Genomic DNA, 17,244 nt, shown 5'->3' on the forward strand with positions numbered 1-17,244 from the left:
GACTCCACCATCATTGAGGATGGGAATGTTTACAGAGCCTCCTCCTCCGGTTAGTTGTTTAATTGTCCACCACCATTCACGACTGGATGTGGCAGGACTGCAGAGGTTTGATCTGATCCGTTGGTTGTGGAATCACTTAGCTCTGTCTGCAGCATGTTACTTCCGCTGTTTAGCATGCACGCAGTCCTGAGTTGTAGCTTCACCAGTTTGGCACCTCATTTTTCGGTATGCCTGGTGCTGCTCCTGGCATGCTCTTCTACACTCCTCATTGAACCAGGGTTGATCCCCTGGCTTGTTGGTAATGGTAGAGTGAGGAATATGCTGGGCGATGAGGTTACAGATTGTACTGGAATACAATTCTGCTGCTGCTGATGGCCCACAGCGCCTCATGGATACCCAGTTTTGAGCTGTTAGATCTGTTCTGAATCTATCCCTTTTAGCACGGTGGTAGTGCCACACAACACGTTGGATGGTGTCCTCAGTGCGAAGACGGGACTTCGTCTCCACGTGGACTTTGCAGTGGTCACTCCTTTCAATACTGTCATGGGCAGGTGCATTTGCGACAGGTAGATTGGTGAGGATGAGGTCAAGTGTTGGTTCGCTCACCACCTGCCGCAGGCCCAGTCTGGTAGCTCGGTCAGTAGTGTTGCTACCGAGCCACTCTTGGTGATGGACATTGAAGTCCCCCACCCAGAGTACATTTTGTGCCGTTGCTACCCTCAGTCCTTCCTCCAAGTGGTGTTCAACATGAAGGAGGGCTGATTCATCAGCTGAGGTGGTAATTAGCAGGAGGTTTCCTTGCCCATGTTTGACCTGATGCCTTGAGATTTCATGGGGTCCAGAGTCAATGTTGAGGACTCCCAGGGCCACTCCCTCCTGACTGTATATCACTGTACCGCCACCTCTGGTCCGTCTGCCCTGCCGGTGGGACAGGACATACCCAGGGATGGTGATGGAAGAGTCTTGGACGTTGGCTGAAAGGTATGATTCTGTGAGTATGTCTATATCAGTCTGTGGGACAGCTTTAAGTCCTGGTGAGGACTAGGGGACATAGGCTAAAAATTAGAGCCAGGACTTTCAGGAACACTTCTACACGCAAAGAGTGGTAGAAGTTTGGAATTCTCTTCCACAAACGGCAGTAGATGCTAGCTCAATTGTTAATTTTAAATCTGAGATTAATAGATTTTTGTTAACCAAAGATATTAAGAGATACGGGGCTAAGGTGGGTATATGGAGTTAGGTCACAGATCAAGCATGATCTCATTGAATGGTGGATCAGGCTCAAGTGGCTAAATGGTCTACTCCTGTTCCTACCTTCCTATGGTATCATTCTAGTGAGTCTTCTGGTGCGTGGTGGGTAGCCTGGGAATGGCCAAAAATGAAACCCCCAACCCCCCTCACGTCAGTTTTTGATGTAACAAGAGTTGTTAGGATGTGGAATTCACTGTCTGAAAGGGCAGTGGAAGCAGATTCAATAATAACTTTCAAAAGGGAATTGGATAAATATTTGAAAAGGAAAAATTTGCAGGACTATAGGGAAAGAGCAGGGGAATGTGGGACTAATTGGATAGCTCAGAGATAAAAGAGCCAGCACAGGCACGATGGGCCGAATGGCCTCCTTCTGGGCTGTAAGATTCTATGATTCTCTGAAGGGTGGGCAGACAAAGTGCCTGACCCACCCCTCCCCAATGAAGCCCGATTTATGGTGTACCGGTAGATCCAGGTTCTATGTCAAATTGTAGACACCCCTCCCCACCCGCACCCGCCCCCCCCACCCCCACCTCTCCCACCAGGCTGGGATTTCTGGGCCGTTCTATTTTGTTTTAATTCTATGTTTGATGCTGGACTGTTGCCCGAAGTGTAGAACACAGGCGCCACATGTTTCTAAAGAGATGTCATCCGCTTTACATTATCAGATTTCCAAGTTCATCATTTAAAACTTTCAGAAGAAAATGAAAGTACGTTATCCGTGAGGTGACATTCTTGTCCAGTTCTTTCAAAATTAATCTCCTACCACACTGCAAAAAGCAATAGTTGATCAATAGCTGTCGAAATGACATAGGAACACAGGAACAGGAGTAGGCCATTCAGCCCCTCGTGCCTGCTCCGCTAATTGCTAAGATCATGGCTGATCTGTGATCTAACTCCATATACCTGCCTTTGGCCCATATCCCTTAATACCTTTGGTTGCTAAAAAGCTATCTATCTCAGATTTAAATTTAGCAATTGAGCTAATATCAATTGCCATTTGCGGAAGAGAGTTCCAAACTTCTACCACCTTTTGTGTGCAGAAATGTTTTCTAATCGCACTCCTGAAAGGTCGGACTCTAATTTTTAGACTGTGCCCCCTAGTCCTAGAATCCCCAACCAGCAGAAATAGTTTCTTTCTATCCACCCTATCTGTTCCCCTTAATATCTTATAAACTTCGATCAGATCACCCCTTAACCTTCTAAACGCTGGAGAATACAACCCCAATTTGTGTAATCTCTCCTCGTAACTTAACCCTTGAAGTCCGGGTATCATTCCAGTAAACCTACGCTGCACTCCCTCCAAGGTCAATATGTCCTTCCAAAGGTGCGGTGCTCAGAACTGCTCACAGTACTCCAGGTGCAGTCTGACCAGGGTTTTGTATAGCTGCAGCATAACTTCTGCCCCCTTGTACTCTAGTCCTCTAGATATAAAGGCCAGCATTCCATTAGCCTTATTGATTATTTTTCTGCACCTGTTCATGACACTTCAATGATCCATGTACCTGAACCCTTAAGTCCCTTTGGACATCCACTGTTTTTAACTTTTTACCATTTAGAAAGTACCCTGTTCTATCCTTTTTTGATCCAAAGTGGATGACTTCACATTTGCCTACAATGAATTCCATTTGCCAGAGTTTTGCCCATTCACCTAATCTATCAATATCCCTTTGTAATTTTATGTTTTCATCTACACTGCTTACAATGCCACCAATCTTTGTGTCATCGGCAAATTTAGATATGAGACTTTCTAAGTCTTCATCTAAGTCGTTAATAAATATTGTGAATAATTGAGGCCCCAAGACAGATCCCTGCGGGACTCCACTAGTCACATCCTGCCAATGTGAGTACCTACCCATTATCCCTACTCTCTGTCGCCTTTCGCTCAGCCAACTTCCTAACCAAGTCCATACTTTTCTCTTGATTCCATGGGCTTCTATCTCAGCTAACAGTCTCTTATGTGGGACTTTATCAAATGCCTTCTGGAAGTCCATATAAATAACATCCATTGACATTCCCCTGTCCACTACTTTAGTCACCTCTTCAAAACTGGAGGGGTCAAGGGAGGTGGTTGTAAGGTAGAGCTGGGTGTCGACAGCGTACATGTGGAATCTGAAGTGTCACCGTATTAACTTTACCTACATTACAACAGTGACTACACGTCAAAAATACTTCATTGGCTATAAAGAACTTTGGGATGTCCTGACACTGTATAAATGCAAGTCTGTCTTTCTCTCTTCCTTTCAAACATCTTAAGATTAGTTAAAATAATATGGTGTAGATTTCAAGTTTTCAGAATGTTAAAAAAATAACAATAACAACAACTTGCATTTATAAAGGACCTTAAGGTTAAAAATTCAGTAAACATTGCATATTTTAACAGAGCACGGCTAACAGTGCCTTTACATTGCAGCTGTAGTTGCACAAAGCAGTTTCACTTTGCATAGGTTCAGTGATAAACGCAGCCTTAATCTGGAGTCAGGACCCCCTTTGATACCTGGAGAAGAGACTCTCCACTTTCCTACAGAATTGGGCCAGGCCTTATTCCCAGATTTATACTAAACCAATTTAGCATCTGTCTGAGACTAAACTTTAATTACAATAACCTAGAAATTACAATTGCTGATATTAGTGGCCCAATGCATATTTGAATCCCTCCAATCAGGTTTCCACCCTGCCACAGTACTTAAATGGCCCTTAGCAAAGTCACAAATGACATCCAATATGACTGTGACAATGGTAAACTATCCCTCCTCATCCTTCTCAATCTGTCTGCAGTCTTTGACATGGTTAACCACACCATCCTCCTCCAACGCCTCTCCTCCGTCGGCCAGCTGAGTGGGACTGTGCTCGCCTGGTTCCATTCTTATTTATCCAGTGGTAGCCAGAGAATCACCTGCAATGGCCTCTCTTCCCACTCCCGCTCCCGCTGCCACACCGTTACTTCTGGAGTCCACCAAGGATCTATCATTGGCCGCCTCCTATTTCTCATCTACATGCTGCCCCTCGGCGACATCATCCGAAAACATGTCAGATTCCACATGTACGCTGTCGACACCCAGCTCTACCTCACAACCACCTCCCTTGACCCCACCACTGTCTCTCATTTGTCACACTGCTTGGCCCTACTGGATGAGCAAAAATTTCCTCCAACTAAATATTGGGAAGATTGAAGTAATTGTCTTTGGTCCCCGCCGCAAACGCTGTTGTCTAGCTACCAGCTCCATCCCTCTCCCTGTTCACTGTCTGAGGCTGAACCAGACCATTTGCATCCTTGGCGTCCTATTTGACCCTGAGATGAGCTTCCGACCACATATCCGCTCCATCACCAAGGCTGCCTACATCCACCTCTGTAACATCGCCCATCTCCGCTCCTGCCTCAGCTCATCTGCTGCTGAAACCTTCATCGATGCCTTTGTTACCTCTAGACTGGACTATTCTAATGCTCTCTTGGCTGGTCTCCCATCTTCCACCCTTCATAAACTTGAACTCATTCAAAACCCTGCTGCCCGTATCCTAACTCGCAAAAAGTCCCATTCACCCTCACCCTTGTGCTCACTGACCTACATTGGCTCCCATTCAGGGGACACCTGGATTTTAAAATTCTCGTCCTTGTTTTCATGGCCTTGCCCCTCCCTATCTCTGTAACCTCCTCCAGCCTACAACCCTCCGAGATCTTTGCAATTCTCCAATTCTTGCCTCTTGCCCATTCTCGATTTTAATCACTCCACCATTGGCAGCCGTGCCTTCAGCTGCCTAGGCCCCAAGCTCTGGAATTCCCTCCCTAAATCTCTCCACCTCTCCACCTCTCTCTCCTCCTTTAAGAGCTCCTTAAAACCATCACCTGTCCTAATACCTCCTTATGCGACTCGGTGTCAAATTTTGTTTGATAACGCTCCTGTGAAGCGCCTTGGGATGTTGTACTACGTTAAAGGTGCTATATAAATGCAAGTTGTTGCTGTTATGACTTTCTTCCATCCTCTATTTTAATGCAGTTATCAACCTGTTTGTTTTAAATGGGCTGGCACCCCTACTAAGGTAGAGAACAGAGGACTGTCATATAATCGACAGCAATATCCAGACTAAAGCTTTTGAAAAAAAGCTTAAGTTATGATAGTAAACTTGCTCAAAGAAAATCACAATAAAACCAAATGGTCGGGAGAAAGTTCACAAATTTCTCATTTACTTTGTAATGGGGGATTTGTTGTTAACACATCTGTGGTGACAATAGCACCACCTGCTGGTGGATAGAAATAATCCAACATCAGGGCTTGTAATGTCGTACAGAACGTGTTCTATCCCTATTTGAGAGCACATGTGTAGGTGTAGCTGGGTTTTTTTCCTGTTGTTTTTTATTGTAGGGTGCTGTTTATATCTTTCCACCATTGGCAAGTTCAGTAGTTTATGGTCAAGATTTCAATATTTGCAGCTCTAGTTGTTACGTATACATTGCTTTTTTCTATATTTGGCAAATTAAATAGAATTGCATCGAATTTACAGCACAGAAACAGGCCTTTCGGCCCAACTGGTCCATGCCGGTGTTTATGTTCCACACAAGCTTCCTCCCACCCCTCTTCATCTAACCCTATCAGCATATCCTTCTATTCCTTTCTCCCTCATGTACTTAAATGTTCACCTTAAATGCATCTATGCTATTCGCCTCAACTACTCCATGTGTAGCAAGTTCCACATTCTAACACTGTCTGGGTAAAGAAGTTTCACCTGAATTCTTTATTGGATTTATTAGTGACTATCTTATATTTATGGCCCCTAGTTTTGGTCTCCCCCCACAATTGGAAATATCTTCTCTATATCTACCCTATCAAACCCCTTCAGAATTTTAAAGACCTCTATCAGGTCACCCTTCAGCCTTCTCTTTTCTGGAGAAAAGAGCCCTAGCCTGTTTAGTCTTCCCTGATGGTTATAACCTCCCAGATCTGATATTATCTTTGATACAAAGATACAAAGAGAATCTTAGTAGGCAATATATAGATTTCCCTAACTTGAGATACTTGGACTATTCCCAGTAGAGTAAAGAAGATTAAGAGGAGATTCAATATTGTGTTACCATATTATTAATATGAAGGGTTTTGATAGGGTGAATAGGGAAAGGCTATTTCCTCTGGTTGGGGAGTCAATTGACAAGGAGTCATCAATTTTAAATTATCACTAAGGGAGTGCAGAGAGAGGTTAAGATAAATGTCTTTAAGCAGAGGTTGGGTGGAGCATGGAATGCTTTGCCACAGGGAGTGGTTGAAGTAGAGACCTTGCATATTTTAAGGGGAAATTGGATAAATATTTGAAACAGAGAAAGATACAGGGCAATGGGAAGAGAGCGAGGCAGTGGGACTAGTTCTTGATTGCTTTAGTAAAGAATTCTGACAGACACAACGGGCTGAATGCTCTCCTTCTGTGCTCTATAATTCTTATATTACTGTATAGAAACACATATTTTATACTGCCTTGTGGTAGTCCTAGAAACAGCAAAAAGCAATGTGATAATGACCAGATATTCTGCTTTAGTGATGTTGGTTGAGAAATAAATATTGGCCAGGACTCCAGGAAGATCTCCCCTGCTCTTCTTCAAAATAATGCCATGGGATCTTTTATGCCACCTGAGAGGGCAGACAGGGCCTCAGTTTAACGTCTCATCTGAAAGACGGCACCTCCGACTTCAGTACTGCACTGGAGTGTCAGCCTAGATTTTATGCTCAAGTCTCAGAGGTGAGAGTGCTACCACTGAGCCATGGCTATCACCTGCCATCCTTACCTGGTCTGGCCTATATGTGACTCCAGTCCCACACCCATGTGGTTGACTCTTAAATGCCCTCTGAAGTGACCTACCAAGCCACTCAGTTGTATCAAAACTGCTACAGTGGTTCAAAAAGGCCCACCACCACCTTCTCAGGGCAATTATGGATGGGCAATAAATGCCGGCCTTGCCAGCGATGCCCACATCCTGAGAACGAATTAAAAAACATTAAATATTACTGATTCATTCATTTGTTACTCTTAATGTAGTAAACTAAACGTTGCTGTTCTGGTCATGCGTAAGGATGCTCCCATTCTATAGATGCTGTAGTCAAGAACATGGAACTGAATGACTCTCTTGGCCAGCCTCCCACCTTGCACACTCCATAAACTTGAGTTTATCCAAAACTCAGCTGCCCGTATCCTTACTCGCATCAAGTCCGATTCTCCCATCACCCCTCTGCTCGCTGACCTACATTGGCTCCCGGTCCGGCAACACCTCGATTTTAAAATTCTTATCCTTGTTTTCAAATCCCTCCATGGCCTCACCGCATCCTATCTCCGTAACCACCTCCAGCCCTACAAGCCTCCGAGATCTCTGCGCTCCTCCAATTCTGGCCTCTTGCCCATCCCTGGTTTTCATTGCTCCACCATTGACAGCCGTGCCTTCAGCTGCCGAGGCCATAAGCTCCAGAATTCCCTCCATAAACCTCTCTGCCTTTCTACCTCACTCTCCTCCTTTAAGATGCTCCTTAAAACCTATCTCTTTGACCAAGCTTTTGGTCTTCTGTCCTAATATCTCCTTATGTGGATCAGTGTCAAATTTTGTTTGATAATCGCTCCTATGAAGCACCTTGGGAAGTTTAACTACCTTAAAGGCGCTATATAAATGTAAGTTGTTGATGTTAAGACGTAATTTTCTACCTGTCACTGATACTCACCTCTCTGACCCCAAAAATCAGCAGCAAGATCAACCAATTAGAGTCCAGGCACTTCCCAATTATCTCTAATGAGACCATTTGACGACATAGCTTGCCTATTGCTCAATTTGCTGCCATTCCCTGGGTAGTCTGAAGTTACTTAATGCTAGTCTACAGGCAGATACTGCTAGGACGTGTGGAAATTGTTCATCGTGAGGCTGTATTGTAGACACATGCTTTCGAAAAATTTGTGTTATGAAGGAGGCTGTTAGGCATATTTTGTTTGCAAAAATCTGTTGTCAAATTCAATCTTTGTTAAATATTTACAGGGTTTTTTTTTCCCAGGAAGAGGAGCATTAAAATAATTTTGGCAGTACAGTATTTGAACAGAAATATACTCTGACAGGCTCATTGACTGACCAATATCCAAAATTACATTATTTGAGAATTGTTGTCTGAGGGATAAATAAAAATAGGCTGTAATTCTATTAACCAATGCACGGACATTTCACTTACCACTAAGCTAAATGAGGAGGTTATTGCATGACCTTTAAACCTTTAGATGCTGATGCCAATTTGTCAGATTCCTTGCAAATATTTAATCGGATCAGCTAAAAGAAACTCTGCGCTCTTCCAGTTCTGGCCTCTTCTGCATCCTTGATTTCCTTCGCTGCACCATTGGCTGCCGTGCCTTCAGCTGCCTCAGCCCTAAGCTCTGGAATTCCCTCCCTAAACCTCTCCACCTCTCTACCTCTCTTTCCTCACTTAAGATGTTCCTTAAAACCTATCTCTTTGACTGAGCTTTTGCTCACCTGTCCTAATGTTTCCTTATGTGGCTCGGTGTCAAAATTGTGTTTGATTATGCTCCTGTGAAGCACCTTGGGACGTTTTAAAACATAAAAGGCGCTATATAAATCCAGGTTGTTGTTTACTGTTGCAGAAATTCTGCCCTTTCCACTTACTTGGAGAAATATCTCCAAGTAAAGAATCTGTTCAATTGAAATTTAATATTAATTCTTTAAACATGACAAAGGTAGAGAACCTTCCTGAAGCGGTAAGGACTTGCAGCTTGCAGGCTGCATATCAATCATATCATGCCCGAAAATTAAGGATCTGTGAGCGTTGTTGGATGTTTTAAAGTAAGAGAGCTGGGTGCAACCGTGACTTGCCGTTTATATATTGGTTCTTCTAAAGGTAGGGTTGCCAACCCTCCAGGATTGCCCTGGAGTCTCCAGGGATTAAAGATTAATCTCCAAGACACAGCTATGAGCAACACCTGAGAGAAAAATCATAGGGGCATTAAAAAAAATTGTGTCTGATTGTTTTCATTTTTTTTTAAGGTTTATTAGCTATGAAAATATTGGAGCCGGGATAAAAAGGCTGGTTGACTGACAGTCAAGCATCATCCAATCCAATTAAAGAGCCTGTTTGCTTTCCGATTGGCAGTGGGAAGGTGGTGCTCTACGAGGGTGGATGTGTCTGGCGACCAATGGCAGGAGCTTGGGGGAGGTCATAGCATGAAAGCTCCAGGAATGCATCCAACAAAAGTTGGCAACCCCAGCTGAAGGGTGTACACCCAAAATGTTAACCTGCTTTTTCTCTTTACAGATGCAGGCAGACCTACTGTATATCACCAGGACTGTCATGTTATTTTTTTATCTGAAGAATATAAAAAAGGAAACTATAATCTAGTTATTCTTTGTACTTATGACGCCAAAGTGATATCAGAATCTACCAGCAAGGTTAGCATCTCATTTTTGCAGTGTCAAAACGTTCCCAGGATTGAGAAAACAGCACTTCAAAAGGTAGAGGTTTATTGTAATAAGGGGGCAATATGATTTTGGCATGTGCTGTCTGGAATGTTTGGGATTGTTTGTGACAATGGAAGTCCCGTCAGGGATTTACTGTGTGCTCAGGGTCTGTAAACAATGATTCACTGTCTGGAGTCAGCCTCGTTCCTCCCTCCCCTCCCCCCCCCTCCCACACACACACACACACAAATATACAGTACTTTATCTCACCTTAAGAATAGGGAATACTCACCAGTTCTTTTTTAGGATTTAATTAAACGTTGCTACCGTTGTATATGATGGTTTTATTTGAATTTACCCAGAATGTGCACCGGCCATTAGTTCTTGCTAAGTGACAGAAACAGCTTGACTTTGAAAAGTGACAAAAAATAAAGACCTTTCAAATCAGCTGTTGTAAACAATTTTACAACACCAAGTTATAGTCCAGCAATTTTATTTTAAATTCACAAGCTTTCGGAGACTTCCTCCTTCCTCAGGTAAATGTTCAGGATCTCCTTGAAGCCTACGCATTTATACATATAGAACAATACATGGTGTTTACAGACTGCCCCTGCAACTGCCCGTTGCCAAGGCAATCACCGTGTTCAGACAGAGAGGTGTCACCTGCAGAACCCCCGAATACACATTCAACAAAAAAACAAACAGGAAAAAAAAACAGAGAAGAAAAACAGAGAGAGGCAGAAACATCCGGAAGGCAGAAACATCCTTCCGGATGTTTCTGCCTCTCTCTGTTTTTCTTCTCTGTTTTTTTTTCCTGTTTGTTTTTTTGTTGAATGTGTATTCGGGGGTTCTGCAGGTGACACCTCTCTGTCTGAACACGGTGATTGCCTTGGCAACGGGCAGTTGCAGGGGCAGTCTGTAAACACCATGTATTGTTCTATATGTATAAATGCGTAGGCTTCAAGGAGATCCTGAACATTTACCTGAGGAAGGAGGAAGTCTCCGAAAGCTTGTGAATTTAAAATAAAATTGCTGGACTATAACTTGGTGTTGTAAAATTGTTTACAATTGTCAACCCCAGTCCATCACCGGCATCTCCACATCAAATCAGCTGTTAGCTGAGGATTGTGCCCCCCTACTGTGGTCATCAGGAGAAGGGAGAAGTATAACTAATTCCCCGTAGGACACAGGGAACGAGTAGCAGATGATCATCTTTTCACCTTGTACCTCCACCATGTGTGCTCAGCTGCTCCCCTCCATAGCAACAAAGGAACAGGAGTAGGCCATTCAGCCCCTCAAGCCTGTTCTGCCTTCAATTAGATCATGGCTGATCTGTATCTTAATTCCATCTACCCGCCTTGGTTCCATAACCCTTAATACCCTTGCCTAACAAAAATATATCAATCTCAGTTTTGAAATTTTCAATTGACCCCCAGCCTCAACAGCATTTTGGGGGAGAGAGTTCCAGATTTCCACTATCCTTTGTGTGAAGAAGTGCTTCCTGACATCAGCCCTGAATAGCCTAGCTCTAATTTTAAGGTTATGTTCCCTTGTTCTGGACTTTCCCATCTGAGTTAAAGAGGGAGCATCATCTATCTTCGTTATCTGATGCCCTGTCAGATATTGTGGCCATTCTGACATTTTCTTCCCCACTGAAATACTCCCACCCACTCTTGGATCCACTTTATCCTCCACCCCCTCCACCCCGCCCTCAAAAAAAAAATCAATGACGCTTGTTGAGGCTTTCTTGGTAGCACTCTCGCCTCTGAGTCAGAAGGTCATGGGTTCCAGTCCTACTCCTTGAGCCCAAAATCTAGGCTGACAATTCAGTGCTCTACTGAGGGAGTGCTGCACTGTCGGAGCTGCCACCTTTTGGATTAGACATTAAACTGAGGCCCCATCTGCTCTCTCAGGTGGACATAAAAGATCCCATGGCCCTATTTCGAAGAAGAGCAGGGGAGTTCTCCCCGGTGTCCTGGCCAACACTTATCCCTCAATCAACATCACAAAAAAAAACGATAATCTGGTCATTATCACATTGCTATTTGTGGGACCTTGCTGTGTGCAAATTGGCTGCCGCGTTTCCTACATTACAACAGTGACTGCACTTCAAAAAAAAGTACTCTAGTGACTGGAAAATACTTTGGGCCGTCCTGAGGTCGTAAAAGACGCTATATAAATGCAAGTTATTTCTTTCTTGTATAACAGATGGTTTCAGATACGATAGGCACCTCATGTGTTTGGGTTTTAAAAGGGTTAAGTATAAATCATGCACTGCGCTATTTAAATGCAGTTTATTTTGTCCCTATTGTAATTTAGACAAGTGCTTTATTCACATTCCGCAGTGAAGTATGTGATGAAAATCTCACTTAAACACAACAGCTTCTTTTCGCCATTGTATCTTTCTCCAGTTTTGTTGACGACTGGATAGATATCTATGTTCGTGTCAGCATTTTGTGAGTTCCAGACAATAAAACATCATTTCAGGTCACAATTGGTATCAATTTGCGATAAACAGCAACATGATGGTATCTCGCATATCTGCAGTTTGCTGAAGCAAAAAATTATATCTGCATTTTTTTTAGATCTGTGGAATAACGTGATATGAATAATTATATTCAACCATAAGGATATTGAAAAGCTGTAGTGCTGCATTGTGCTTTTTAATCCCTACATCTCTGTCGCAGACACTTACAGTCGAAACAAGATGATGTACTTAATGCCTCAAGGTAATATCCTTCACTTTATAAATGAATTGGTAATTTATTTAAATACAGCCCGTTCAGTCATTTTTAATTACCATACCGTATAAACCGCTAATAAAATGAAGTCAGTTTACATTATTATTGGTGTGTGTGTAGTTTTTTTTATTGCTAATATTCCGCAGGTTTTTTTTCCTTGCTGAATTCCTCATATTTTAGCTCGATCGCACAATGGCTGTCAAACGGTCAAATGATCTGACGTAAAATGTTGCTCATCTTCTTTTACCGGGAGACAGTATTTCATTTGTAAAAAGAGGGACGTGGAGACACTAATGAAACTTTATTATCAGAACATATAATTATGAATGTGACAGGAGACAATGGTGACCGTGACAAGCAGTTAAAATGTTAAACATATTCAAAGTTTTCCCCTTGAATATTAAAGACAAAAAAATCACTGGAAGGACCAATAGTATATGCTGTATCTTTATGTAATTCCCTTTAAACTGGGAGGATTCCACATGTAGGCCACGGACTCTGATTTTTAGATATCTGAACATTATTTTCAATCAAATAAATTCATTTTAATTAACCCTTGAGTGTCTTTTTACAGCTCTGTAAATGTAGGAATAATTTTCCTGCCAGGAAGTGCCCATCATGACTTAAAGGTGTTGTTTGATTTCAATAATTTCATTCTTTAGTTTAGGTTTTGCTACTGTTCAATTGTGTTGAGAGTTGAAATACTTCAAAGGCTGACTATCATCACTCTGTAGTTACATAAATGGTGACGCTTTAGCACAGAGATTTTTATGTCATTAAGGCTGTTAAATGAGCCCAAATGGGCCAATTTCACTCTAGTGTCTGTTTGTAGATGCTTTTCTCTTATTTAATACACTGTTTCATCAGGAAACTGGAATACTAAACAAATCAGTTGTCTAGGTACCCATCTCTCCAATCTGATCAAGTAGTCCCACCAACAAGATGAGATGTTATCTGATGATAGGTCCATTACGTTATTATGCAGTATAGAGGGTAACATAATGCAACATTTTCAAAGAGAGAACTTGTGACACTTAGAATGATACCGGGTCTAAAAGGGTTAAATTATGAGGACAGATTGCATAGACTAGACTTGTATTCCCTTGAGTATAGAAGATCCAGGGGTGATATAATTGAGGTGTTTAAGATGGTTAAAGGATTTGATGGGATAGTTAGAAAGAAACTATTTCCTCTTGTGGGGGAGTCCAGAACAAGGGGGGCATAACCTTAAAATTAGAGCTAGGCAGTTCAGGAAGTCAGGAAGCACTTCTTCACACAAAGTGTAGTGGAAATCTGGAACTCTCTCCCCCAAAAAGATGTTGAGGCTGGGGGCCAAACTGAAATTTTAAATGATTGATAAATTTTTGTTAGGCAAGGGTATTAAGGGTTACAGAACCAAGGTGGGTAAATGGAGTTAAGATCAGCCATGATCTAATTGAATGGCAGAGCAGGCTCAAGGGGATGAATGGCCTACTCCTGTTCCTATGTTCATTTGTTCATCTTAATAGCAGATGGTGACCTATTATCGTATCACCTGGTTCTGGGAACAGGGGCACAAGTGAGCTGCAAACCCATTGAGGTGAGTGATTGTCTTACCAATGTGCCACCGGTTGTCATGAATTGTAGTTTTCCGGGAGACAAGTAGGAGAGGGAGGGCCAATTACATCTGTGGCAGCACAGATCTTTGGCAGTCTGGATAAGTTTACCCTCCTTTGCAATGTGTTGTAACGGTCTAATGCTCAGCCAGTTTGGGGTGCTGTCAGTCTGTGCCTAATGACACTGTGGAAATAAGATGTAAAACTGCCTTTTATTTTTCCACATTCAATGTGTTTGTCTGAAACTTCTCTGTCTGCTATTTTTGCAGAGGTGCCAACTTGTTTATTTTAAATGGCTTTAAAACTCCACTAAAATAGTGGGCAGAGGAATTTCAGGCAAACTCACATTAAGTGTTCATACGTCAGTATCCCATTCTGGAATTTGAAAGCCAACATCATTTTTTTTTGCATATCCCAGTGTCAGACAGAGCAAAGGTCAGTTAGCGGGATAGCAAAGTGTCTAAAACACAGCACCGAACATGTCCTGCTCTCTCATTCTCTGAACCACTACATTTACAGGATTAAAGTGAACACTATCCTGCTACTGTAAGGTACATAAAAAGAAAGAAAAAGAAAGGCTTGCATTTATATAGCACCTTTCATGGCCTCAGGATGTCCCAAAGCGCTTTACAGCCAATTAAGTACTTTTGAAGTGTAGTCAATATAGTAATTGTTGCAGTACTTCACATTCTCTAAGAAGTGATAGGACACCAACTGTTTAAAGAAAAACTATTTTCTGCTGGGAAGTGGGAAAGTCTATAAAATAATAATTTACAGGAGTGTAAAGTAAGTAGGAAATTGCTATGCACACAATGCTAATGTCACCTCATTAAGAGTCTTTAATTTATTTTAAAAAGTACTTGATGTAAAAATTCAAATAATGACTTTGTAAATTTTATGAGCAGAATGAATAATGTTCCAATACACTAATAGTAAAATATGCTGTTTTACATAAAGTTTTCTGTCTAGCCAAACCTCAGTACTTTCAGACCTTCTAATATTCATGTTAATATCTTCATGCATACCTAACTTTTTCACAATATTTGCATTGGCTCACACATTTGATGTTGGCAAATTCTGTAAGTTTGTACATTTTGGTTTACTAAGTTTCAAGGTGCAGAAGTGAAAGGCCAAAGTGTTGTGTTTATTCCCATTGAAACAGCTTTTAATAAATATCAAACAACCACAACTAGCATTTATATGGCATCTTTAACATAGAAAAACATCCCAAAAAGCCTCATAGAGACGTGAGTGAAAAAGCCAGAGAAGGAGATATTAGGAGGGATGACCAAAAGCTTGGTTGATCAAAGAGGTGGGTTTTAAGGTGGGCCTTAAAGGAGGAGAAGGAGGTGAGGAGGCAGAGTGGTTTAGGGTGGGAATTGCAAATTCCAAAGTGTGGGGCCTAGATGCTAAAGGAATGGTTGCCAACGGTTACTGTGTTCCTGGATTTTTCAGGATTTGCTAAGAAAAGTTTGTGAACATGGAAATCCTGTTTAGCAAATTGATAAAAATAACCACTTTTTTCTTGCAAAATTTAAAACTCACAACTTAGAATGAAATGGCATCCTTTCAGTGAGTAGTTCCCCCCCTTGCCCCCCTTGCCCCCCTCCGCCCCCTCTCCATTGCTATTCCTACATCAAACTTCTTCAGGAGCAGGCTGGGGCAGGTAATGTGATGTCCAGTGCCTGGTGTAAAAGCACCCCATAATATTGGGTGTGGAGGCCTGAGGCTTGAAGTCTACCATGTGCCCAGTGCACTCTGACTCCCACCGACGTGGGACAGAAGGGCTGCCAGCACTCAGTGTGTGCACACAGCTTATTAAGGGCCCAGAATGTATTTTAGTGAGGACCAAGCCCCAGGATGTGCCTGGTAACAAGCCTGCCTTTTCTTGAATCGTTGGGCCTTAAAAGGCCATATTTGGTTGAGCAGCAGCTTCCTTGACCCCTCCACCTCCCCCAAAGGTTACTTCTAACTTGTAGGCACCACAGCCAGTTTATGTCTGGCTGGTATCAGAAATCAGCCTCCCACCCATCTCCTCCGGACCCTGATACACTCTAACACTAAGTGCTGGGAGAACTGTTGAGTTATATTAATGAGCTGAGCACCCTTTTGGAGAGAGGTCAGATTATTTGGGCACACTGTGCCTCATGAGCTGAGGGCCCAGGGGTAGTGCACTGGGATCACTTTCTAGATTCTGTGGATGCCTATCAGGTGGACTGAAGCATGAAGTGCCAGGGCAGTTTAAAAATCCTTAAAAATGCCTATCAAAACCACACTGTAAATTTACATTATTAATGAAGATTTTATTTTTCAAACTTTCTACTGTAGGGATTATCCTTGGCACCAATATTGTTCAGGTAGCCTGGATACATGCGACCATATACAACGGGTGATAGCGAATCAGACCATTTTACATCTCTCCGGATTTTCATTTCTGTTGACTTCAACTTTACTTTTTTCGCTGCAATTTTTCCCTTTGATTTTATTCCTTTCTCTCTGCAATCCTGACCTACATTGGCTCCCGGTCTGGGAATGCCTTGATTTTAAAATTCACATTCTTGTTTTCAAATCCCTCCATGGCATCGCCCCTCCCTATCTCTGTAACCTCCTTCAGCCCTACAACCCTCTGAGATCTCTTCGCTCCTCCAATTCTTGTCTCTTGCGCGTCCCCGATTTTCATCGCCCCACTATTGGCGGCCGTGCTGTCAGTCACCTAGGCTCTAAGCTCTGGAACTTCCTCCCTAAACCCCTCCGTCTCTCTACCTCTCTGTCCTCCTTTAAGATGCTCCTTAAAACCTACCAGTTTGACCAAGCTTTGGGCCACCTGCCCTAGTATCTCCTTATGTGGCTCGGTGTGAAATTTTGTTTGGGACGTTTTACTACATTAAAGGCGTTATATGAATGCAAGTTGTTGTTGTTGTATGCTGGAATATATTTCCATGTGCGCTATTAGCACTCTGGTATATGGTTATTCTCTATGGGGGCGGGAGGGGGGGTGTAATTTTGACTTTGTGCGACAGTGTAAAACGGGCGATAGCGAGTTGGCAGCTTATTTTCCAACTCTCCCCATTTTTATTTCCATTATGAAGTCAAAATTACCCCCAGCGTGTCAGGTGTCTGAGTTATGAGGAAAGACTGGAGAAATTTGGGCTTTTCAGCCTAGAAAGGAGGCAACTGAGAGGTGATCTAGTAACGGCATTTAAGATAGGGGAATGGAAAAAATAAATCCAGAGCATTA

This window comes from Heptranchias perlo, chromosome 12, assembly GCF_035084215.1.
Source record: "Heptranchias perlo isolate sHepPer1 chromosome 12, sHepPer1.hap1, whole genome shotgun sequence".
In the NCBI taxonomy this organism is placed as follows: Eukaryota; Metazoa; Chordata; class Chondrichthyes; order Hexanchiformes; family Hexanchidae; genus Heptranchias; species Heptranchias perlo.